General features: G+C 43.7%; 1 pseudogene; it reads right to left on the bottom strand.

Annotated features, from left to right (window-relative positions):
* Nucleotides 1-1,236: 1,236 nt before the first annotated feature.
* Nucleotides 1,237-9,273, bottom strand: LOC126953439 (eukaryotic translation initiation factor 4B-like; annotated as a pseudogene).
* Nucleotides 9,274-26,162: the final 16,889 nt, after the last annotated feature.

Raw genomic sequence — 26,162 nt, 5'->3', positions numbered from 1 at the left:
GGCATTTCAGTGGAGAAGGAAACTTGCGGGGAGAAAACCCATCAAGGTTGTAAGAAAGGCTCCCAATTTAACTGTCCCTGTCCCTATTTATCCACCTTTATCCACCGTCCAAGACCATCCATTATTCTAGAGCACTCTGCTCTACAAAAGGGGTCAAAGCATCAGGAGCGAGCAAGGAGTGAGAACCAAAAGACATCAAGAAACTGATTTGCTTGAGAAAAGCAGCGATTCTTCCTTTCGTAGCTCTCCATGGCTGAGAGAGAAAATGCCCAAGACATCATCTATGTGACTTAGAGACTGCTTTTTGGGAGGTTAAGAGTAGCACGAAGAACTTAAGATGACGATAAGAGTCTAAATTTTTAGCTTCAAGGTTTCAACAGAACGTGGATATATTCAAACTTGCAGAAAGGACAGTGTTTAGAAAGGGTAAAACCAGGACACAGAAAACACTGAGAATTGCCACGACCCCCAAGTGCTCCCGGCTCCAGGAAATAACCATTCATGTGTTTGCTGGAGGTCACACAATGTTCCCCTATTACCTGGTGCAAAATGACTCATCACTTCCCAAAAGCTTCTTTTCAAACCATGATTTTCCCATTTATTTTGGTCCAATGCAGTCCTATTCTTTATGGCCTACAGACTCACTCCCAACTACCCCTCTGCAGGGTTAAAAAAAAGGAATTCCCCCTAGGCTGACCCCCAAAACTCAGAATTAAATCAGAGGAGGGGCTGGCAGCCTCCTGGACACTAAAACAACTTGAGGCTAAATCTACTTTTCCAAGAGTGGAAAATGTATTCAGATAATGTTTGAGAATTCATATATGCCACAATAGGATAAAAACTAAAAGGTAGAAATCTCACCCTTTTCCTTCTACCTTCCTCCCCTACTGCCCAACCAGATTGCAGATGTTATATCACTGTCATTACCATTTCTGCTAAATGGCAGCCCCTAGGCACTAATCACATGGCAACTGCATGGTGACATAACGCACCACAACTCTTCCTCTAAAAAGCTGTAGTCTGTTTCTGGCTATATTGGCAATTCTCCAGTTACTTCAATACTTTAAAGGCTGCAGCAGCATGCAAACGAATTTCATTTTTTGTTTTTAAAAAAAAGGTAAGAAAGGTCTTAAGGAGATGGTGAGTTTTGTTTTGTCTTGTCTGGATAGAGGTTTGATTTGCTCTTGAATGTTCCAGGGTGGAGAAAAACTAGGAGAAAGCACAGGATGTAGAGGTCTATTCCGTGTAATCTTCTCCCTCGTTTTCATCTTCACCATCAACAGAGACAGCAGCATACTTGCTTGCAGAACAGAACTTGGAAGCTGGGTTTTCCTCAGGTTTCTTTGGCTCAGGTGCAGATCTGGAGTCTTGATCCTTTTTGCCATCTTTCCTATCTGACTCTTTCCAGCGGTTTTTGTTCCCTCCATCTCCTGGACCACAGCTAGAGTTCCCAGTTTGACCTTTTGGGACATTCATCCCATCTACTTTATTTTCATCTTTCCTTGCTGGTCCTTCCTCAGACGGTTGAGCTGGAGCTACTTTTCCCCCACCACTTGCAGGGGATTGCTGCTCTGTGTCTGAGCTCTGAGATGGAGCAGGAGGGTTAGAACTTCGCTTCACCCAAGCATTCTCCTTTGGTGGAGGGGCTGGCATTACCTTTAGGGGCTGATCAGGTTTGGGAGGTTTAGAAGTTGGAGAGTGACAATCTTCCTCCTTATTGAGTGTTTCATTTTCTAGAGACTTCTCACTCTCTCTCCTTCGTGCATTTCTGCCATATGTGGCGGAGGTCCCGGTCTGCGATGACTCACTTCCTGTCCTCGACCGTTCCCGTTCCTGAGTTTCTTCACTTCGCCAGCTTGGGTGTCTCTCCCGAGGCCGTCGTTCTGGTTTTGTTTGGCTTATCCAGCTGACGCTGCAACTTCTCTCGTTCCTTCTGTAGCGGTTCTTCTATTTCTCTTTCTCTAGCAGCTGTGTCAACGGGCTTTGCCCCTCTAAAGATAGAAGCAGCTGGACTGCACTGGGAGGTACCAGCAGAGGAATCATCTTTCTTAGGAGTACTTGGAGGCGTTAGATTCAGTTTGGGTCTTTGGCGGGGGGACCTCTATCATCACGCCTATACTCATCCCGAGAGTAATCATCTCATCTCTGGAGCTCCACGCCTCATCATCCTGTCTGTCGTATCGGTCTTCATAGCGGTCCCCGCGTCCTCTGTAGTCATCATCCCTGCGGTACCCAGGGCCGAATGCTCTTCCGCCACTGCCTGTCCGGGAATCACAGCCTCCATCAGAGTCTCTGCTGCCTCGGTCATCACAGCGACCCAGGCCACCGTATCAATCCATATCCCGGCGTGGGCCATCCAGATCCCCATCCCGATCCCCATCCCGATCCCCATCCCGATCCCCATCGCCATACCGGTCTGAATCGTAACCATCTCGACACTTGTCTCCAAAGCTATCATCACTTCTTCTGGACGAGTAGTCATCAAAGCTGTCTGTGGCAGAACGAGCCCTCCAGTCTGTATCTGTTTTGTCAGAATCCCCATTTCCATCACTGCCAAAAGAACGATCATCCCTGTCTTTATCCTGTGCTTGATCAGCAACGTCCACTCGAATTCTCCTGTTACCTAGATACCCTTCACTGAGACTCAGGGCACTGAGCAGGGAATCCAGGTCCTCAAATGCAGCATAACCCAAACCTTTCAACCTCTCTGGATTGCTGGGTTCACGTGGTAAATGCACTGCACTGATGTTTAATCCTCTAAAGAATTCCCTAACTGACTCTTCTATAACATCATAGGGGAGGTTCCCCAGGAAAGCAGTGTTGGGTGGCAATTTAGGAAGACGGCTCCGGTCGATATTGGGTTCCCGAGCAGCCCGTGGAGCAGTGGGAAGGATGGAACAGTCAGTTGGAGGCGCCCTATACCCATCATCGTCATTACTGTGCCGAGTTGTTGAAATTCTCCTTCCAGATCATCCGTTTCATCAGCCTGGCTGACTGGTTTGGAAACATAGGTGCTTCCTCCACCAGTACTCCCATCCTCAGCCAGAAAGTCTGTTCGGGAGATAGTCTTCCCATTCTTGTTCTTTTTTGCTGAGGCGCCATGTTGGGAGAGGGAAAGAGAATGCTACCTCATTCCTTAAAAGGGCCCAAAATACTCTTTTCCAGACTTTCACCTTATTGAACTGAATTTTCCCTCATTGAACTACATAGAATAAATCCAATCACTCTTGACAAAATCTTTTCAAATGCTTGAAGCCTTCCCAGTCAGCCTCCAAATATTTTCTTTTTATTTTATTTTATTTTTTTTTATTTTTTAATTATTTATTTTTTTGAGATGGAGTCTCACTCTGTCACCCAGGCTGGAGTGCAGTGGCGCAATCTCGGCTCACTGCAAGCTCCCCCTTCTGGGTTCAGGCTGTTCTCCTGCCTCAGCCTCCTGAGTAGCTGGGACTACAGGCGCCCGCCACCACGCCCGGCTAATTTTTTGTATTTTTAGTAGAAACGGAGTTTCACCGTGTTAGCCAGGATGGTCTCGATCTCCTGACCTCGTGATCCGCCTGCCTCAGCCTCCTAAAGAGCTGGGATTACAGGCGTGAGCCACCACACCCGGCCCAAATATTTTCTTAAAGCTAAAAATTCTCCAGATCTTTATATGATATGAGGTGTTTTGTTTTGTTTTATTGTTTTGTTTGAGACAGAGTCTCGCTCTTTGCCCAGGCTGGAGTACAGTGGCACAATCTCAGCTCACTGCAACCTCCGCCTCCCAGGCTCAAGTGATTCTCGTGCCTCTGCCACTGGGGTAGCTGGGATTACAGGTGGGCGCCAACACACCCAGCTAATTTCTGTATTTCTAGTAGAGGCAGGGTTTTGCTATGCTGGCCAGGCTGATCTTGAACTCCTAGCCTCAAGTGATCTGCCTGCCTTGGCCTCCCAAAGTGCTGGGATTACAGGCATGAGCCACTGTGCCCGGCCATGGTTTTAAGACCTCTCATGATCCTAGTCACTGAACTTTGGACATGGTCAATGGTCTAGGCTTAACCTAGACTGAAAGCCTACAATGTAGATACGATCCGATGGATGAAGGAATCAATGGGTATATTTATTTCTAGGATTTGAGCATTACACTGCTACAGAAACCTAACCTTGTATTGAGATTTCTGTTTTGGTTTGGTTACAGTTTGGGTTTATCTGCTTGCTTGTTTTGCAGAGGGTCATAGAGTTTAGTGGCAAAGCTGGGCTGTTGACTCAGATTACGTTTGCGTCAGTTAAAAATCTCTGAGCTTTTTCATAATTCCTCTTAAATCACATCTTCCACTCATTACTTGTGCTGTTTCTTTTTGAACCTCCTACATGTTGGTTCCTATTAAATTTCATCTTACTGCTCTTTGTACGTCAGTGTAACAGCACATTCCACCTCTTGCAAATGTTGGCATGTCATTCCTGCATTAGCCATCCAACCCAGCTCTGGTCATCTGCTTCCAACAGGAAAAGACAAGGAGGAAAGAGAACCAATATTTAGAACATTTATTAAGATGCCAGTAAGCTAGACAATTGTTTCTAACTTTTTAATTGACATCAACACACATACAGAAAAGTGCACCAAAAAAACATACAATTCAATGAATTCTCACAAAGCAGATGCCTGTGTAGCCACCCATGTCAAGAAAGAGAACATTAGACTGGGAATGTTTTAATAAGCATTTTTCTCTTTAAATCCTCAAGCCTACTTGGTAATTATTATTAAACCTGGTTTATAAGATGATAAAACAGATTCAGAAAGGTTAAGTGGCTTGCCTTGCTGACTTCCACAGCTGGGAGTTGTAAAGCACAGAATGGGCCCCACGCGGTGGCTCATTCCTGCAATCCCAGCACTTCGGGAGGCCAAGGCGGGTGGAGCACTTGAGGTCAGGAGTTTGAGGCCAGCCTGGCCAACATGGTGAAACCCCGTCTCTATTAAAAATACAAAAATTAGCTGGGCATGGTTGCACCCACCCGGTAGTCCCACGTACTTGGGAGGTTGAGGCAGGAGAATCACTTGAACCCAGGAGGCGGAGACTGCAGTGAGCTGAGATTGCACCACTGCACTCCAGCCTGGGTGATGGAGCAAGACCCTGTCTCAAAAAAAAATCTAATGTACCCCATAAAAATATACAACTATTATGTATCCACAAAAATTAAAAAAAGAAAGAAAGAAAGAAGGAACCCAACATTTGCCTATAAGAACAGAAACTGCGCTTCCACAAGTCAACAAACAAAAAAAGCCAATGTAGTCCTATTATCCCCATGCTTAGCACTATCTGAAATGTCCTCTCCCTCCCTCCCATCCTTACTTTTTTTCTGATCAACTCTTCATCCCCACTTCAGCATTCCTTCCTCTGTGAAGCTTTAGGAGACTTTCTCCGGTTGAGTTAATCAGTTCCTCTTTTGTGACCTTCTGGTACTTCTTATTCTTCTAGTTAGAGCAGTGGTCTCATGAATTCCTATTTCCTCGGTTATCTCCCTCATGAAAGAGTTGTCTTGAGGGGAGGAGTATGGTTTATTCATCTTTATACTTCCACTGGTTAACAAAGTGTGTGCTGTGGTATTGTTGAACGCGGTAGAGGATGGCTGAGAGAATGCAGAGCTTGAGTACAGAAGCGGGGCTGCAGGTGCTGGGGGCTGAACTAGGGCAGCAGTAGTGGGGATGGAGATGCTTAGGACAGCTGGTCCTAAATCCTGGTCATTATTAAATCACCTTAGGAGGCTGGGGAGGACTTCAAAATGCAGACGCTCAGGCCACTTTCAGATGTACTGACTCAGTCTCTAGGAAGGGGACTCCAAATCTGAATTCATTTAGAAGTCCTTTAGCAGGGCTGAGTGCAGTGGCTCACACCTGTAATCCCAGCATTTTGGGAGGCTGAGCGTGTGGATAACCTGAGGTCAGGAGTTCGAGACCAGCTTGGCCAATGTGGTGAAACCCCATCTCTACAAAAAATACAAAAATTAGCCAGGCGTGGTGGCAGGTGCATGTAATCCCAGCTGCTCGGGAGGCTGAGGCAGGAGAATTGCTTGAACCCAGAAGGCGGAGGTTGCAGTGAGCCAAGGTCACAGCACTGCACTCCAGCCATCTCCAAAAAAAAAAAAAAGAAGTCCTCCTTTAGGGGATTCGGATACTCAGCCAAGTTTGGGAACCACTGACGTAGGTAGTGTCCTGAGTCATACTTGGAGGACACATGGAAGGCAGGGAAAGGGGGGAAAAGAAAGAGGAGTCTGGGTCCTAGGTTTGCCCAGTGTGGATGATGATGATGGCATTGATGGAGCGAGTGCTGGAGGAGGCTCGGGGTGAAGTTGTTCTGCATGAGCTGAGCGTGTGGTGTCTGCACATATCCAGATGAAGATGACCTTTTGGCAGCTGGGAGCCAAGCTGGGGACTCAGGAGAGCAATCTGTCACTTACGACCTTGAGAATTTGCCATTTTGCTAGGAAAAAGGTCATCTTCCCATACTCACTCTGTTCTCTAGTTTAGCAGAAAGAGGTAAAAATTACTTTTACTTTCTAACTGATTAAGCCTGACAATCGATAGTGATAATCCAGAAATAGGTACATTTAATTCACTTACGACAGTCCTAGGGTTTGCATAGTTAACTGTTTCTCATAGTTAAACAAATGCTTTAAAAGAAATTAAAAGAAGGATATTTTCGGTAAAATATGCAAGAAGGATATTTTTGAGAAAATATGCACTTTAAAAATGGTCATGTTTTAACTCCAGTGGATGTTAATAATTGACTTGAAAGTCTGTTTTTACAAAGAAATCCTGGACTCATAAACGGATATTTGACCCCCCTATACCATAAAAGGGCAAAAACATGTCTGCAGAAACATCTGACCTAATCAATTTTCAAATTAATCTAAAATTACTATTTGAATTCAAATGTAGTAAATGTCATAGGTCCTTTCTCTGGGGCACAGACATAAACCTGATCTGCTAAATGACATAAAATACAGGACAGAGCAATTTCTTTGGTGAGTATGAATAAGCATTGGAGCCCATCTGGATAATTTACATAAAAATTGGATTTTCGCTCTTGAATTATCTTTTTATAGTGGACATCTCTCATATTGTCTCCTCAGCCTCCTGTTCCCCTTGTCTTCCCCTGTGAGGCTCCTGCAAAAACTGCCCTTTTTTTAAATTTGTTTATATTCAGGACACAGCCTCACTCTGTCGCCCAGGCTGGAGTGCAGTGGCGCCATCTTGGCTCACCGCAGCCTCTGCCTCCTGGATTCAAGTGATTCTCCTGCTTCAGCCTCCCGAGTAGCTGGGATTACAGGTGTGCATCACCATGCCTGGCTAATTTTTGTATTTTTAGTAGAGACAGGGTTCCACAACATGTTGTCCAGGCTGGTCTCAAACTCCTGACCTCAAGTGATCCTCCCACCTCAGCCTCCCAAAGTCTTGGGATTACAAGCGTGAGCCACTGCGCCTGGTCAGAAACTGGCCTGTTTTTATGGTGCTCCATTCCTCTGGTGGAAGTTCACTGGTCCAAGATCAAGCTCACGTATCCCCAGGGGCCGCCAGCTCTCTCCCCCAGGGCGTCTGCCTTTGGGATCCAGCCTTGAAGGCAATCCTTTTCTAGAACTAGGAACTCCCAGGATAAAACTTGGGAACTGACGATGTTACGTACCATTGAAAGAAATCCTTTCAACAGAGGATGAAGCCCAAAGAAGAGGATGGGAAGCATCCTGACCCTTGTTCTAGTAGCTTCGGCAGTCAAGCTGGAAGGAGGACCTCTCATAGTCGGATTGGTTCATTCTTCTTTATGTTCTGTGATCCAAGAACTCCTTTTAGCCTACTCTAGAGAAAGATGGGTTTCTAGTCTCCTGAAATCAAGACTGCCAAGAGTAATAATGTACCATTTCATACAGATCGACTCTCCAACTCAACCTCTGAGATCCTAACTTTCCTTAAAACCAAAACGAATGAGCAGAACAAGGGATAGAAAGTATCTTAGAAACTATTAGTCTCTATTACAGGTTGGATTGTGTCCCCTCCCCACAAGAGATATATTAAAGTTCTGGCCCTGGCACAGTGGCTCACGCCTGTAATCCCAGCACTTTGGGAGCCCGAGGTGGGTAGATCACTTGAGCTCAGGAGTTCAAGACCACCCTGGCCAACATAGCAAAACCCTGTCTCTTCTAAAAACACAAAAATTAGCTGAGCATGGTGGCGCACACTTGTAATCCCAGCTACTCGGGAGTCTGAGGCAGGAGAATCGCTTGAATCCTGGAGGCGGAGGTTGCAGTGAGCCGTGATCACACCACTGCACTCCAGCCTGGGTGACAGAGTGAGACTCCACCTCAAAAAAAAAAAAAAAAAAAAAACAACAACAAAAAAAAAAAGGAGAAGGGAAGAGACACAGAGACAGGGAAACAAGAGAGAAGACGGCCACATGGTGACAGGTGCAGAGTGGAGTGATACAGCTACAAGCCAAAAAACATCAAGGATTGCTAGAAAACACCAGAAACTAGAAGAGGCAAGGAAAGGTTTTTCCCTACAGGTTTCAGAGGGAACATGGGCAAAACCTTGACTTCAGTCTTCTGATCTGCAGAGCTCTGAGACAATATGTTTGTGTTATTTTAAGCCACCCAGTTTGGCATACAGTATTTGGTAGCCCTCGCAAACAAATAGTTTCTAAGATACTTTCTATCCCTACATTGTTCTGCTTTGGTGCTCTTATGTGGTTGAGAAGGAGCCAAAGGTACCAAGTTCTTTTCCTTGTGAAGTTCAGATGGATGCCCAGATGAATGGGGCAAGAGGGATGAGGGAGGGGATTACAGACTGTGGGATTATAGACTTTGATTCCAACAGTTGTCAAATTGAGGTTACACACTGAGTCTTGGTTAGGGGGGCACTTCAGACAATCCCTGATATATAGCAGACCCTCACAAAAGGTTGCTTTTCTGGATATATTACATTAATACAAAGAAGAGCTGAAGAAATACGTTCAAAAGCTGTTTGATGTGAGCTCAACTGCTGACTGCATCCCACAGCCCAGTTCCATGCTGCTTCTGTCCACTCCTTTATTTTTTTGGATTTTTGCCAAAGTTCTAGGATGTAAAGGCCCCCTCTTCAAGGAACATTTATTTAGAATATCTTGCTACACTCGAAAACACAAATCTCTCTTGGTTTGTACATTGTTGTCTTAACCAGAGCAAAATCCAGTTGGTAAACAAACCAAAAAAAAAAACAAAACAAAACCTATTTTGGCCTCCACAGCTGCCACCCCTTACCTCCATCTCTCACACATTTTCTAGTATGTAAAGAACTTGTGACTGTGAGGACGAGTAGATTTTCACACGGATAGAAACTGAGAGTACAACCATTCATCGCTCTGTGGACAAATCTTCAAATCCATGCGTTTTCACTCACTGGAATGTAAGAAGTTAACGGTATTTTCACAGGATAAATCTGGATGTTTCCATAAATCTTAAGTTGTTCATGCTAACCACGAGTGTGTCCATCAGTAATACATGAGATCTCCAAAAGATTTAGGAGAGACATTGGTGAAGGTGTTTATTTTTATTTATTATTATTTTAAATTAAATTAAATTTTCATAGAGTCTTGCTGTGTTGCCCTGGCTGTTCCTGTTGTTTCCTTTTCCCTTTCCTTTCTTCCTTCCTTCCCTCCTTCCTTCCTTCCTTCTTTCCTTCCTTTTCTTTCTTTCAACAGTCTCACTATGTTGCCCAGGCTGGAGTGCAGCGACACAATCAGGGCTCACTGCAGCCTCTTCCTCTGCAGGATCAGGCGATCCTCCTGCCTCAGCCTCCCAAATAGCTGGGATATGTAGATTTGGAGTGGGTATCCATTTCAGGTAGGAGGAAGAACAGTATTAGCAAAGGCAGAGACAAGAAAGCACCATGCATTTTGGAGATAATAGAATCAAGCTTTTCGGAGTGTAAGGGATTTTAACACATTGGTTAGTCCAGTGATTTTTCATATCACGTTAAATTGCAGAACTCTAAAAGATGATTTAGAGACAATGTACAAAGCAGACAAAAGTGAAGCTGATCTAAGTAGATTGGGGTGGATCTAGTGGGACCCAGCCATGATGATATGAGAGACCCATGTGTAACCTTCATAAGAGAAATGTAAGCTGAAGTCAAGATAAGGTTTGGTTAACAAATACAGATAGGAGGAGAATTGAATAAATAGAGACATTCATGTCCCTGGGTGGAGAAGTGTCCATTGTTACCTAATTAATGTATACCTTTACTGCTATTCCAACTCAAATCCTCATGGAAGGTTTGTAGAACTTAATCTTTTATTCAGAAAGAAGACTGTAGAATTAGGAGAATTACTCTAACATTTAACAGTATATTGTAAAACTGTAGTAATTTACATTCTATATATTTATCACATAATACTATAATACTTTCTAATACATAATAAAGAACAGTGTGATAATGGGTATACAAGGCTTATCCAAAGATAAGCCTTATTATACAATAAAATTAAATACATGAGAAAAAGCCATTACAAAATCCAAGGGAAAGATAAAGAAAAATGGAGTTTTCTTTGGGAATAATATATACGTCATCTGGAATAAAAATCCTATTGCTATTCAGTACAAACCTATACCAAAATAAGTTCCAGAAGATTTAAGGTTTTAATATATTTTAAAATATAAAAAAGAATAAAATAAATTAAATAGGTAGTAAACATCTAGGTAGAAAAATGACATTCTATACTAAGAAACACTTGAAATCAAAAGATGAACAGATTTTAATAGATACAATGTTAAATTGCTCTAAGTAAAAAATAAAAATAAAATCAATAACCAAAAATAAGGCACCAATAGGCTGAAAAGTGCAAAAATAAACACTATACAAACTTAATAACCTTTTTGTATGATTTCATAAAGTAAGAAACATCACCAAGACCTTCCCCACAAAATGAGTAGACAACCCACCAAATAAAATTTGCAAACACATATATGGAAAGATGATTAAACGTATTTGCAGGCAAAGAAATACAGACTTTGGCCAGGCGCAGTGACTCACGTCTGTAATCCCAACACTCTGGGAGGATGAGATGGGTGGATTGCTTCAGCCCAGTAGTTTGAGAATAGTCTGGCAACACTGTGAAACCCTGTCTCTACCAAAAATACAAAAAAGTTATCCAGGGATGGTGGCACACATCTGTAGTCCCAGCTACTTGGGAGGCTGAGGCAGGAGGATCACTTGAGCCTGGGGGGTTGAGGCTGCAGTGAGCCGAGATGGCACCTGCACTCCAGCCTGGGCAACAGAACGAGAACTTGTATCAAAAAAAAAAAAAAAAAAAAAAAGGAAAGGAAATAGATAGGCTTTGATTTTTTTGTCATTCTAGCCAATTAACCTTTTCTAAAGAAATTATTATGAAATTCCAACTAGCCTAAAAATAAAAGTTTTTTGTTTTCTTTTTTGAGACAGTCTCATTCTGTTGCCCAGGCTGGAATGCAGTAGTGCAATCTTGGCTCAGTGCAACCTCCACCTCCTGGGTTCATGATGCAATTCTCCTGCCTTAGCCTCCTGAGTAGCTGGGATTACATGCATGTGCCACCAGACCAGGCTAATTTTTGTATTTTTAGTAGAGACAGGGTTTCACCATGTTGGCCAGGCTGGTCTTGAACTCCTGACCTTGGGTAATCCAGCTGCCTCCCCATCCCAAAGTGCTAGGATTACAGGCGTGAGCCACTATGCCTCGCCTAAAATAGTATTTTTAAGTGTCTATCCTTAAAATAATTCAAAAAAGTGAGAAAAGTTTGATGTACAAAGCCATTCAGCTCAGTATTATTTATAATACCAAAAAGCAAATATGCAAACAAATGAATAAATTAAGCCACAATGGAAGATTGGTTAAGTAAAATGGAATATACTAACTTGATAGCAGATTATGCATTCATTTAAAGTTTTTAATGCAAAAACTGTGCAAAATGATTTTATGTTGAGTAGAGGCAACAGCAAACCTGTGTTACCCCTAATGTATCCCCAGTGCTTAGCACAGCACCTTGTCCCCAGTAGGGAACCAATATGATTTGTTAAGTGAATGAAAACTGCACACACACGGTATGACTCTGGACCATGTAAAACCTACTTACAGAGAAAAGAATGAAAAGAAATATCAATAATGGTAGAAGTGTAGAAGCTATACTCCTACTTTACATTTCTTTTCATTTTTTGAAAAAAAAAATAAAAAGAGGCAATGCCCAAAATATTATATGGGGAGTACTTATAATTGTTCATCAAACTTTAACTGGGTGTCCTGTATTGTTATTTGCTAAGTCTAGAAAACCTACTAAACATCAGATTTCAAATCCTTATAGTTAATGTTTGCTTATTTTATATAGACCTACGTTTTAGAGACGGGATCTGGCTCTATGACCCAGGCTGGAGGGCAGTGGCACAAATGCAGCCCACTGCAGCCTCGCCTCCTGGGCTCAAGTGATCCTTCTGCCTCAGTCTCCCAAGTAGCTGGGACTGCAGATGTGTGCCACCACGCCTAACTAATTTTGAAATTTTTTGTAGAGGTAGGGAGTAGCACTTTGTTGCCCAGGCTGGTCTTGAACTCCTCACCTCAAGCGATCTTCTCGCCTTAGCCTCCCAAAGTGCTGGGATTACAGGCGTCAGCCACTGGGCTCAGCCCCTAACAGTTAATTTTTGAAGTTTATTGAACCAATCAGTTCCCTTGATGCGTGGTTATTTTTTTCTTCCTCATACATAATTGTGTGTATTTTTTCTGTATAGAAAAAGTGTAAACAAAGAGAAAAAACTGCACTAAATCCCACTACCAAAGATAACTACCATTTATATTTTGTTTAAGACATTTCCTACATATATGCATATAAGATTTATATATGTAGTTTTACATACATATGAAATCATACCATAGATGCTTTCTTGTAATCGTGTTTTTTTTGCTATTTATGTTTTCCTTGACTGCCAATTTCACTGCCTGTTCAGAGGTCTGACTTCCATAAAAATCCCATTTACTTATCATTCCCGGGGGCCAGCAGTACATGGGCCACATATGCAGATGATTAACTGGTAGTTTGTTGTTTTTCTGGCAAATCACATAGCACAGGCTTACAGAGGGGCCTCCCTTGAGAGCACAAGCCCAGAACCTGTTATCTAAGCCCTCCAGAGTCTTGAAAAAGAGACACAATTTTGTGAGGAATATGTTCATGTGAATTGGTACTTAATAGGCTTTATTTCATCTCATACCAATTTTGTTCCAGAAACTTCCTAGAAAGCTATGAAAATATGAGACAATGACCATGGATAATACGATATCTGGGAGAGGTACCGATTACACAATGCAGCCTTTTTTTTTTTTTTTTTTTTTTTTTTGAGACGGAGTGTCACTCTGTCACCCAGGCTGGAGTGCAGTGGTGCAATGTTGGCTCACTGCAAGCTCCACCTCTCAGGTACAAACAATTCTCCTGCCTCAGTCTCCTGAGTAGCTGGGATTACAGGTGCACACCACCATGCCTGGGTAATTTTTGTATTTTTTGTGGAGATGGGATTTCACCACGTTGGTTAGGCTGGTCTCAAATTCCTGAGCTCAAGTGATCCACCCACCTTAGCCTCTCAAAGTGCTGGGATTACAGGCATGAGCCACCAGGTGCATGAGCCACCTGGCCCATGCAATGCAATCTTAGCGGCAGAATTCAACATTTATTGAGCAGCTACTATAGGCCAGACACAGGGTTAAGCACACAAAGAATAGGAAGACCAAGAAAATGTACCCCAGCCAGAAGAAGCTTCAACTTACTCAACATAATATGAAGTAGACATTCATCTATGATTCTACCATTCAGAAATACTATTATTAACATCGATCCAGATATAATAATTATAATGCCTAGCACTTACAGAGTTTTTCTTTTTTCTTTCTTTCTTTCTTTTTTTTAATAGAAACAGCCTCTCACTAGGTTGCCCAGGCTGGTCTCGAAGTCCTGGGCTCAAATAATCCTCCCACCTCGGCCTCTCAAAGTGCTGGGATTACAGGCATGAGCCACCACATTCAGCCTGCAGCTCTTATTTTATACAGACTTTGTTTTAAGAGTTTTAATAGTCACTTATGAAATCCTCAAAATATTATTGCAATATACAATTTTTATTTCTATTGCACGGATGAAGAAACTGAAGCAAAGAAAGATTATTTAACTTGCCTTAAATTGCACAGCTACAATGTGGTAGGGCCTCAATTCAAAACCAATGTCTCTCCATAGATGAGACAGAGAGAGCGAGAGAGAGAGAGAGAAGAGAAGAGAGATGACATTGCTTTGGAAACCAGATTTTGAAACAAATTGCATACGACACTTACTATGTGTCAATTACTGTCCTGAATATTTTAAATATTATGATTTATCTTATCCATAAAGTTAGCATGTACTACTTATTTCATCCAGACAACTTAGTGACCGACCACAAGTGACTTTAAGAACCTTAACAAGGGCTAGACTGCCACGACACCTGGGGTTGCCTTGCATTTCATCAGAGCTTCTCTACATTAGGGGGTTCTGCCTCACCTGAAAATCAAGATCCCTTAGGTGAAACTTTTCCAGTCTGCTTTCCCAGCCTTGACTTTCATGGTCACACCTGAAGTCGTTTATCTCTGGACCCATCTCCTGGAAGGTTTAGGCATAATTGATAAATGCCCATGCACAGGTAAGCAACAGCCCCGGATTGTTAGCTGTATAATTGCATCCATACACCTGAAAAATGTGAGCAATTTCGCTCCGAGCTCTGAGGTGGTCATATGAGCAGATTTTCAAGTGATGTGTGGCAAACTGAGAACACAATTGTCAGCCTCGGAGAAATGAGCACCACCCAAAGGGAGGTAGTCCCCGGAGGTGGCGCTGTGCAGACCTCCAGGACCCAGCGGTATCAGCTGCCTTGAGCGAGTGAAGCTCCATGGTGAGTGTGCCAGAGAACAGCTTTCATTTCCTCTCATCCGTCCCTTTCTCTTGGGCAAAATGAACCGTAAAGTTTATATTCACTTTAGTGCATACATTTTAAATATGCCCTATAAAACCACAGGCGTAATGAATTCAAGATGCCCACATCATAGGAATTCTGCATACAAGCTGTGTTTTATGATTTGGATCCAGTCTTTTTAGGATTTTTCAATAGGACCAGACTCCAGACTGCAGGGAAATGAAAAGAAGGATAATGATATGAAGTTTCACGTCATTGCTCAGTTTCCAACACTGTTGTCCTGTAGTCACCAAGCGGGTGCATTCTTTGTGTGCAGTGAAGTGAGTGGATAGCCCCAGGCTGAGCGATGCCCAGGTAGGAGGGACGCTTGGCCTTCCTGTGCTCCTCCCACTGGCTCTAGGTGTCCTCTGTGGGTTGTGATTGGTAATGTGAGCAAGCGAGCACATGGGCCTGTGTACATTTCTGCATTTCTGGGCTAGCCCTGCCTTGCAGGTGCCAGAGAAACACGTGCTTCAGTAGGGTCAGATTGGTCATGCATCTGTGCTCAGATTGAATGAGTGGCCTCCCTGAAGAATTCCAGCTTGCAGAGGCACTTTCAAAATGCAGTGAGCTCAGGTTCCAGGAGCTGTTACGGCAGTTTTTGTCTTGACACTCCGTTCCCCTGAACTCCACTTTGGGAAGAAGGGAAGACGCCACCATGGGCCAGGCAGGCGACAGAGCAAGCCCTAGCCAGATCTCAGGACATCAGAGGCCTGTTCCTTCACTCCAAAGTGGGCTTCATTTACTCCTTTTCAAGCAACAGGACAGTCTGTTCAATGTCGGGGAGCCTTTAAGACATGGGGGCGGAGAGGGGTCATATTTTTGGCCTCGCTCCTGCTCCGCGGCCTTTCTCATGAATACAGACCAATGTGCATAATGTGGCCAGGACACAGGCTTTTTGCTCAGAATGCTCACATGAAATGTAAGGATCTCTTGTTCCCTGTAACTTTAGACGAGGTTTCAAAACACAGAATCCATGCTGGAACCACCAGGCCAGCAGCGGGTGGTGGGCTGTCTTCGGAGCAGATGGAACAAAGGATTGGGTTCCCAAGTTCCTATGGTAAGACAAAAGGGCAAGATGTCAACCCAGGACCACCCAAGGAAAATTAAATACAGATCGACTTTTGATGGTTTATGTTAACAGAGGGGAGATGGGGTTTTGATCTTGGGAAAAACAAACATCACAAACTCTACCGTAATCACTGTTTCTCACACCCTACAGTAGAGTAGCAAGAACTGCTAGGTAGCCACAAACACACAAGTGGGGTGGGAGCTTCTGTTTCTTCTGTTGTTCAGTGTGCCTTCCATGGGCTAGAGAGCACAGGGCAACGTCAAGAAAAGGCGCCCTGGGTTTCCCAGCCAGCCACTGAGACAGAGAAAAAAATGGATCCTCCAGCAGTCAACTCCCCTTTCTCAACTCCATATCTGGGATCAGAGGCCCTCCTGGCTCAGCCCTGGATCAGGGGCAGCCCACCCACCCACACATCCCTCTCAGCCACAGCAGTGCCCATCACACTGAAGCTCCTACACAGCCTGGGATTACAGGTGGAATAAACATTGCTAACTCTATTCTCAACCCAAATCTTTTTCTAGCTTTTTTAAAAAATGCATTATGAGGCTGGGCACAGTGGCCCACGCCTGTAATCCCAGCACTTTGGGAGGCTGAGGCGGGCGGATCACCTGAGGTCAGGACCAGCCTGGCCAATATGGTGAAACCCCATCTCTACTAAAAATACAAAAAAATTGGCTGAGCATGGGGGTGGTCGCTTGTAATCTCAGCTACTCAGGGGGCTGAGACAGGAGAATCACTTGAACCCAGGAGACGGAGGTTGCAGTGAGCCGAGATGAAGTCATTGCACTCCAGCCAGGGTGACAGAGCAAGACTCCGTCTCAAAGAAAAAAAAAAAAGAAAAAAACCGTTAGTGAAAATTTTCAAGCATACTTAGAAGCAGAGAACATTCTACAAGGACCTGAGATTCAGCAGTTACCAAGATTTGCCACACTTCTTCATCTATCCCAATTTTCCTCTTTCTTTACAGCAAATTCCAGATATCATGTCATTTTAGCCCCTCATCCTTCGGGATGCATGTCTAAAAATATGGACATTTTCTTACAGAATGTCAATGTCGTTGTCACTCCTAAAAAATTAACAGTAATTCCTTGATATTGTCTATATCACAGTCCATATCAGATTTCCTGTCTTTCATAAAATTGTCTATTAGTTAAGTTTCGTTAGTAGCCAAGAAAGATCTGCACATTTCATGTAGTTGTGATGCCTCCAGCTTCACCTTTCCTGCCCTACTCCTTGAATCAGCCATTTCTCTAAGAGTCCTTGGTTTCTTTTATTGGAAAACGGTGTTAGAAACTGAGTCACTGTGCCCGGTCGATTCATTTTTATAATCCCAGCACTTTGGGAGGCCGAGGGAGACGGATCACCTGAGGTCAGGAGTTCGAGACCAGCCTGGCCAACATAGCAAAACCTCGTCTCTAGTAAAAACACAAAAAATTAGACAGACGTGGTGGCAGGTGCCTGTACTTGGAAGCCCGAGGTGAGAGAATTGCTTGAACATGGGAGGCAGAGGTTGCAGTGAGCCGAGATCGCGCCATTACTCTCCAACCTGGGCAACAGAGAGAGACTCTGTCTTAAAAAAAAAAAAAAAAAAAGAAAAGAAAAGAAAAGAAAAGAAAGAAAGAAACTAAGATCTAGGCCTGTTGCTATTGCTCAGTTATTGGGGTGCTTGTTGCTATTGGGGTGTTATTGCCTCTAAGCCTTTCAGCTGAGAGAGCAAGGAAATATATGTCCATATACTATATTTGCCTATGTATATCCATATATCTAAAAATAGTTCTATATGTACCATCTGTATCAGTATTAAGCTAAGCATGAGTCATACTGATGTCTCCAATGCTAATCCAGTGCCATCTGGATCATTCTAACATTCTCCCTTGCTTACCTGTAACCTCCCACTCCAACAGTGAGAAAACTGGCTTCCAACATCCATATTTACCCTTGACTTCTTCTTCTTTTTTTTTTTTTTTTAAGATGGAGTATTGCTCTGTCTCCCAGGCTAGAGTGCAGTGGTGTGATACAGCTCACTACAGCCTCCAACTCCTGGGCTCAAGCGATCCTCCCACCTCAGTCTCCCAAGTAGCTGAGACTACTACTACAAACCATCAAGCCCAGCAAATTTTTATTTTTTGTAGAGATGAAGTTTTTCTTTGTTGCCCAGGCTCCTTAACATCTTTTTAACCTACGTCCGCCCTCCAGAAAAAATCACTACAAAATCCATTCTAAGTTATTTAAAACAGAAAAGAAATTTATTAAGTGATTTTTTTTTTTTGAGGGGGGCAGTGGAGTCTCACTTTGTTGCCTAGGCTGGAGTACAGTGGCGTGGTCTTGGCTCACTGCAATCTCCACCTCCTGAGTTCAAGAGATTCTCCTGCCTCAGACTCCTGAATAGCTGGGACTACAGGTGCCCACCACCACGCCCGGCTAATTTTTTTTTTTTTTTTGAATTTTTAGTAGACATGGGTTTCACCATGTTGGTCAGGCTGGTCTCGATCTTCTGACCCCAGATGATTCACACACCTTGGCCTCCCAAAGTGCTGGGATTACAGGCGTGAGCCACTGCCTGTATATTTTTAAATATACTACCAAAATTTCCATGGGAGTCCAAGAATCAGGTGTGGGGCTTTGCAGCTAGCGCCACTCCAGACCAACTGTGCACAAATGTGGCAGGCCACATGTTTTTCATTCAGAATGCTCAGATGAAATGCCATGCCAGGCCCGGGCTCTGCCAGTGTGTGGTGCCAGAATCTGCACCGCTGCTGCCTCAAAGCCAGGCACCCACACCACCACCCTCACAGGAGCTGCTTCCTTGCGTTACTCTCCTTCTAAACGATGTCTCGGTTGGGCTCTCACTGGCAGAGCCTGTGTCAAAGACTAAGCCCTAATCCCAAGGGAAAGTGAGCTTCCTGCTTCCTCCAAGGGAAGTCAAGATTCACAGGGCATGAAATTCCCCAAAGAGAGAAAAGCTGTCCAAAAGATGTTGGGTGGCTATTTTAAAAATTATGTAGCCAGAGGGTTGGGCACGGTGGCTCACGCCTATAATCCCAGCACTTTGGGAAGCTGAGGTGGGCAGATCACCTGAGGTCAGGAGTTCTAGACCAGACTGGTCAACATGGTGAAACCCCGTGTCTACTGAAAATACAAAAATTAGCTGGGCGTGGTGGTGGGTGCCTGTAATCCCAGCTACTTGGGAGGCTGAGGTAGGAGAATCACTTGAACCCAGGAGGCAGAGGTTGCAATGAGCCAAGATTGTACCACTGCACTCCAGCCTGGCAACAGAGCAAGACTCCATCTCAAACAAACAAACAAACAAACAAAATTCATAAATTTTTCCATCCAACTTCCGGAATGAAGGTTTATCATGCTTTATACCTTCAGCCTGCATTTTGCTTCCTTTATTTAATTATATATCCTGGAGATGGTTTAATAGCAAAGCATGTAGAACAGCTTAGTTTTTGTAAAGACTGCCTTGTATTCCATTGTATTATTAATTAGTTATTAATTAAACTAGTCCTATATTAATGGATGACTATTTCAAATCTTTTACTTATTAGAAACAAAGGCAATGAAGAAACTTGTATGTCCATAATCTTGTACATGTGCCAGCACATCTGCAGGAAAATTCGCAGAAATAACATTTCTGGGGCAAGGGGTATGTACATTGCAAATTTTGATGAATACCATCAATTAGTTTGCATAAATGTACTAATGTATATTCCCACCAACAAAACATGTGATAGTGTCTCTTCCCCAACCTCTTGCAAACACGGTCATTACCAGATTTTTTTTTTTACCTTTGCCAATCTAATAGGTAACCCATGCGACCTCATTTTAGTTTTGTGCCTTTGTATGTCTTGTGTTATAAATCAGGTAAAGCACCATGTTAGGCCAGGCGCAGTGGCTCATGCCTGTAATCCTAGCACTTTGGGAGGCCAAGGCAAGTGGATCACTTGTGGTCAGGAGTTCGAGACCAGCCTGGCCAACATGGTGAAACCTCATCTCTACTAAAAATACAAAAATTAGCTGGGTGCGGTGGCGTGTGCCTGTAATCCCAGCTACTCGGGAGGCTGAGGCAGGAGAATCACTTGAACCCAGGAGGCAGAGGTTGCAGTGAGCCAAGATCATACCACTCCACTCCAGCCTGGGCAACAGAGCAAGTCTTTGTCTCAAAAAACATAAATAAAAAGCATCATTTTACGTGACTTAAGCCACAGAAGAGGAAATACACTGGTTTTCCTCTTCTGTGACTTGTCTCTTTGTATCCTTTGCCACCTTTTCACTGGGAAGTTAGTAATTTATATTGATTGATAAGAATTCTTTATAAATTAAGGAGATTGTGCTAGGTGAAGATCTGGAAAAAGGGCCTTCCAGGGAGGGAAACAGCCAGCACAAACCCAGGACCAAGCAAAATGTGTCCTGGGAACAAGAAAGACCCATGATGTAGCACACCAGGAGAAGCCAAATGACGTCACAGGGCGGAGGCCACGTCACACTGTGTCTGATCACCCCGCGATGTTTTCCTAACTGCAATGGGAAGCCGCTAGAGAGTTTTAAGCGGAATCTGCTGAGGAGAATTTGGATCTGGCCACCTGCATGAAGGGTGGTAACATTTATCAAGATGGGGAAGATGAAGAAGAGGATGATTATGATGGTAAAGCCTAGGGAGGGATAAAATGTTCTACTTTCAATGTTTTAATCTGGAGAGGCCTGGCTATCCGCCTTGGAGAGTCCAGCAGACTGGTGGATTTCTGAGTTTAGCATTCAAGAGAAAGATCAGTGCTACAGATAAAATTTGGAGTCATCAGCATCTGAATAGCATTTACAGCCTTGAGGCAGGGTGAAATCACCAAGGGTGAAAGTACTGAGACAAGGGACTTAAGGGTGAAAGTACTGAGACGAAGGGACTTCAACCTTTAGAACGCAGGAGGAGGCACCAGCAAAAGAGGCAATGAGATAGGAGTAAAGCCAGGAGAGAGTGGTGCCCATGGAGCCAAGAAAAGGCCACGCTTCTAGAGGAAGGGGTCAGCCACTGAATGCCATAGTGAAACCAAGTCGATGAGGATTGACCAGTGACTTAGGCAAATGGGGATCAGTGGTAACCTTGACGATGGCAATTTCAGTTCTCTGGTGGAGATGGAAGCCAAAGGGCAGTGAGTTGAGGATGGAGTTGAGTAGAAAGAGCACAGATAATTCTCAAGAACTCTTGCCGTGCAGAAGAGCAAGGGCAAAGGATTGGGACAGTTGCTACAGGGGAATGTGGGCTCAGGGCTTTTTGGGTTTTGTTTGGTTGGTTTCTTTTTTTCTTTCTTTTTTTTTTTTTTGAGACAAAGTCTCACTCTGTTACCCAGGCTGTAATGCACTGGCACAATCTCAGCTTACTGCAACCTCTGCTGCCCAAGTTCAAGCAATTCTCCTGCCTCAGCCTCCCAAGTAGCTGGAATTACAGGCACCTGCCTCCACGCCTGGCTAATCTTTGTACTTTTAATAGAGACTGGGTTTTGCCATGTTGGCCGGGATGGTCTTGAACTCCTAACCTCGGGTGATCTGCCCGCCTCGGCCTGTTGGTTGACCCAAAGTGCTGGGATTATAGGCATGAGCCACCACACCCAGCCGGTTGGTTGTTTTTAATTATGGATACTCATGGGTCTATTGATCAGAAAGACCCAGTGGAGACGGAAAGTTGATGACACCAGAGACAGGAAGGAAATTGCTGGAATGAAGTCTTGTAATCACTTTGCAACGTCTTTCAGGAATATTAAGCGCAGCCTCCTCTGAAGTAAGAAGTGAGTGAGTAGGGTGTGGAGTGGCCTGGAGTCCTAATGACACCCTGAAAGCTGAATGTGATGAATGTGGAGTGGTGAGGGAAGGTGGGAGGAGAAGCAGCAAGATAAAAGGAAGAGAAACTAGCATGTACTGGGCAGTAACCCTGTGCCAGGCAGACATAGGAACTTTGAAGTACCTTTGGAAGAACGTTTTGAATATTTATACCCTTTGTTTTGGATTTTCATTGTGGTAAACTATACATAACCTAAAATTTCAGAGTGGGAAACAATCTTCACAATCTATACATCTGACACAGGAGTTACATCCAGAATCTGCAACGAACTCAAACACATTAGCAAGAAAAAAAATGAACAATCCCATCAAAAAGTGGGTTAAGGACATGAATAGACAATTCTCAAAAGAAGATATACAAATGGCTAACAAGGGTGTGGAAAAATGCTCAACATCACTAATGATCAGTGAAATGCAAATCGAAACCACAATGTGATACCACTTTACTCCTATAAGAATGGCCATAATCAAAAAATCAAAAAATAATAGATATTGGCGTGGATGCAGTGATCAGGGAACACTTCTTCACTGCTGGTAGGAATGTAAACTAGTACAACCACTCTGGAAAACAGTGTGGAGATTTCTTGAAGAACTAAAAGTAGAACTACCATTTGATTCAGCAATCCCGCTACTGGGTATCTACCCAGAGGAAAAGAAGTCATTACACAAAAAAGATACTTTCACACGCATGCTTATAGCAGCACAATTCACAATTGCACAAATGTGGAACCAACCCAAATCCCTGTTAATCAATGAACAGATAAAGAAACTGTGGTATATAGGTACGATGTAATACTACTCAGCCATAAAAAGGAATGAATTAATGGCATTCACAGCAACCTGGATGGGATTGGAGACTATTAATCCAAGTAAAGTAACTCAGGAATGGAAAACCAAACATCTTATGTTCTCACTCATAAGTGAAAGCTAAGCTATGAGGATGCAAAGGCATAAGAATGACACAGTAGGCCGGGCGTGGTGGCTCAAGCCTGTAATCCCAGCACTTTGGGAGACCGAGACGGGCGGATCACGAGGTCAGGAGATCGAGACCATCCTGGCTAACACGGTGAAACCCCGGCTCTACTAAAAAATACAAAAAATTAGCCCGGCGAGGTGGCGGGCGCCTGTAGTCCCAGCTACTCAGGAGGCTGAGGCAGGAGAATGGCGTAAACCCGGGAGGCGGAGCTTGCAGTGAGCTGAGATCCAGCCACTGCACTCCAGCCTGGGCGACAGAGCGAGACTCCATCTCCAAAAAAAAAAAAAAAAAAAGAATGACACAGTAGACTTTGGGGACTCAGGAGGAAAGGGTGGGAAGGGGGTGAGGGATAAAACACTACAAATTGGGTTCAGAGTATACTGCTCGGGTGATGGGCGCACCAGAATCTCACAAATCACCACTGAAGAACTTATTCACATAACCAAATAGACCTGTGGAATTCCCCAAAAACTTGTGGAAATAAAAAATTAAAGAAAAAACAAAAAAGTGGAGAAATATAAAATAAAATTTTAAAACCCTAAAATTTACCATTTTTACCATTTTTAGGTACACAACTCAGTGGCAGTAAATACAGCCACAGTGTTGTGCAACCATCACCGCTATCCACCTACAGAACTTTATCATCCCAAACTGAAACCATATCCATTAAACAATATTCCCCTTTCCCCTCCTCCTAGCCCCGACTAAGCTCCTCTGCTTTCTGCCACTATGACTTTGCCTATTATAGGTACCTCATGTAAGTGAAGTCATACAATATTTATCCTTTTGTGCCTGGCTTATTTCACTTAGCATAATATTTTCAAGGTTCATCCATGTTGCGGCTTGTATCAGAATTTCATTCCCTTTTATTATGGCTGAATAGTATCCCACTATCTGTACAGACCGCACTTGGTTTATGCATTGCCCTGTTGATGAACGCTTGGATGTTTCTGCCTTTGGCTATTGTGATGCTGCTATGAACATGGCTGTTCGAGTACCTGTTTGAGTCCTTGTTTTCAATTATTTGCGGCATGTATCTAGAAGTGACACCCTTTTTTTTTTTTTTTTTTTTTTTGTTAATGCTCACAGCAGCCCTCAGACAGATGTTCTTTAGGCTGGGACCCCTTCTTTATTCCTTCAGTGGGAGGCTGTATGCTCCCAGCTCCCAACACAATTCCTCAAACTGGATTCCCCTTCTTTATTCCCAACACAGTCCCTCAAACTGGATTCCCCTTCTTTATTCCTTCAGTGGGAGCTTCCAACACAATTCCTCAAACTGGATATTGTCCATTGGTTTTGTTCTCAAATAGATTGAGGTTCCTCACCAGCCTCTGGGCCTCAGCCTGTTAGTCCTATGGCTCTTTTGTTTGCAGAAGAGAATCCCATCACAGGCTCTGGTGGGGAAGGTAGGCCACACCTCTTGGTCCCACGGCTGACTGCAGTGAGAAAGGGGTGAGCGTGAGGGGGCTGCCTTATTGGTATAAGGTGCTTGGTTATAGACGCCTCATGTATATGTCTGTAGGTAGACTTCTGCCCCAGTTTTTGGATCCTTTTGAGTTGCAAAAGAACTTTCTCTCCTGAAGTCACGCTGCTTCTGGAAAGAGCTAAAACCTGACTTTTCCAGGTAGAAAACAGTCACCTGAAAGCAAGTCATGATAACGTCATCACTTGAATATTTTGGATGTGCTAAAACATAACACTTTAAACACTAGAAGATAGATTATCATGATAGTACATTGGGCTAAGAAAGTTACTTATAGAAAACAAGTAAAACAATAGAACTGCAACGATTTTTAACAGCTAAGATTTCCTGTAAACCACTATAATCACAGGATAGCCTCTCCCTTAAGATATAAAATTATCTTGTGATCCAAAAATAGCTGGTGTCAGCATTGTTTCAGCAAAGTTTCCCTTAAAATATAATTTTGCTTTCCTTTTATTATGTTATGATCTGCACGATTCTACAGAACCTCCTTCTCTTTACAAAGACATTCCTGGAATAAAAACCAATTTCGTGGCCCATGGGGGAGAAAAAAAAAGTAAGTTCTTGGTGAATATTTCTGGCTCCTTTCTGGATTGCAACAAGCCAGCAAGTACCCCAACAGAAATCCTGTTGGTGGGTGGGGCGAGGGTCAGAATTGGTGGGTGGGGCAAGGGTCAGAATTGGGGACTTGAATTACAGAATGACAGAGTATCCAGGATTATAGCTTTTTTTTTTAGACAGGGTCTCGCTCTGTCACCCAGGCTGGCGTGCAGTGGCACAGTCTCAGCCTACTGCAACCTCTGCCTCCTGGGTTCAAGCAAACCAGGATCATAGCTCTCGCACTTCCATGCGTAGATAACTGCGGCATACTTGTCCGTGATGTATGTACAAGTCATTATTTTTTGGATGGTGGGGTGCATTTTTCTTATTTTCTCTATGTCCTTTCTTTCTTTCCTTCTTTCTTTCTTTCTTTTTTCTTTCTCTCTTTCTTTATTTCCTTCTTTCTCTTTCTGTCTTCTTTCTCGTTTTCCGTCTTTCTCTCTCCTTCCTTCCTTCTTTCTCTCTCTCTTTTCCTTCCTTCCTTCCTTCCTTCTTTCCTTCCTTCCTTCCTCCTTCCTTCCTCCCTCCCTCTCTTCCTTTCTTTCTTTCTTTCTTTAATGGGGTCTGCCTATGCTGCCGGGGCTAGTCTTGAGCTCCTGGGCTCAAGTGATCCTCCCTCCTCAGTCTCAGCCTTCCAAGTATCTGGGATTACAGACACAAACAACCGCTCTTGGTTGTCTTTCTTCCTTCCTTTCCTTCCCCCTTCCTTCCTCTCCCCTCCCCTCCCTTCCCCTCCCCTTCCCTTCCCTTCCCTTCTTTCGTTTTTGAGATGGAGTCTTGCTCTGTTGCCCAGGCTGGAGTGCAGTGGCACGATCTTGGCTCACTGCAACCTCTGTCTCCCAGGTTCAAGCGATTTTCCTGTCTCAGCCTCCCGAGTAGCTTTTCGATTTGGTCTTATCAACTTTAAACTGATCTCAAATGTGTCTTACTTCCCTAATACAGTATTCATGTCTGTTCCTTAGTCATTAATACATAAGATATTTTTTGGGAGGTTGAGGTAGGTGGATCACCTGAGGTCAGAAAGTTTGAGACCAGCCTGGCCGACATGGTGAAACCCCATCTCTACTAAAAACACAAAAATTAGCTGGGCGTGGTGGTGGGCGCCTGTAGTCTCAGCTACTCAGGAGGCTGAGGCAGTAGAATCTCTTGAACCCTGGAAGCGGAGGTTGCAGTGAGCCAAGATTGTGCCACTGCACTCCAGCCT

This window comes from Macaca thibetana, chromosome 4 (genome assembly GCF_024542745.1).
Source record: "Macaca thibetana thibetana isolate TM-01 chromosome 4, ASM2454274v1, whole genome shotgun sequence".
NCBI lineage: Eukaryota > Metazoa > Chordata > Mammalia > Primates > Cercopithecidae > Macaca > Macaca thibetana.
This window is presented reverse-complemented; position numbering and strand designations above follow the sequence as displayed.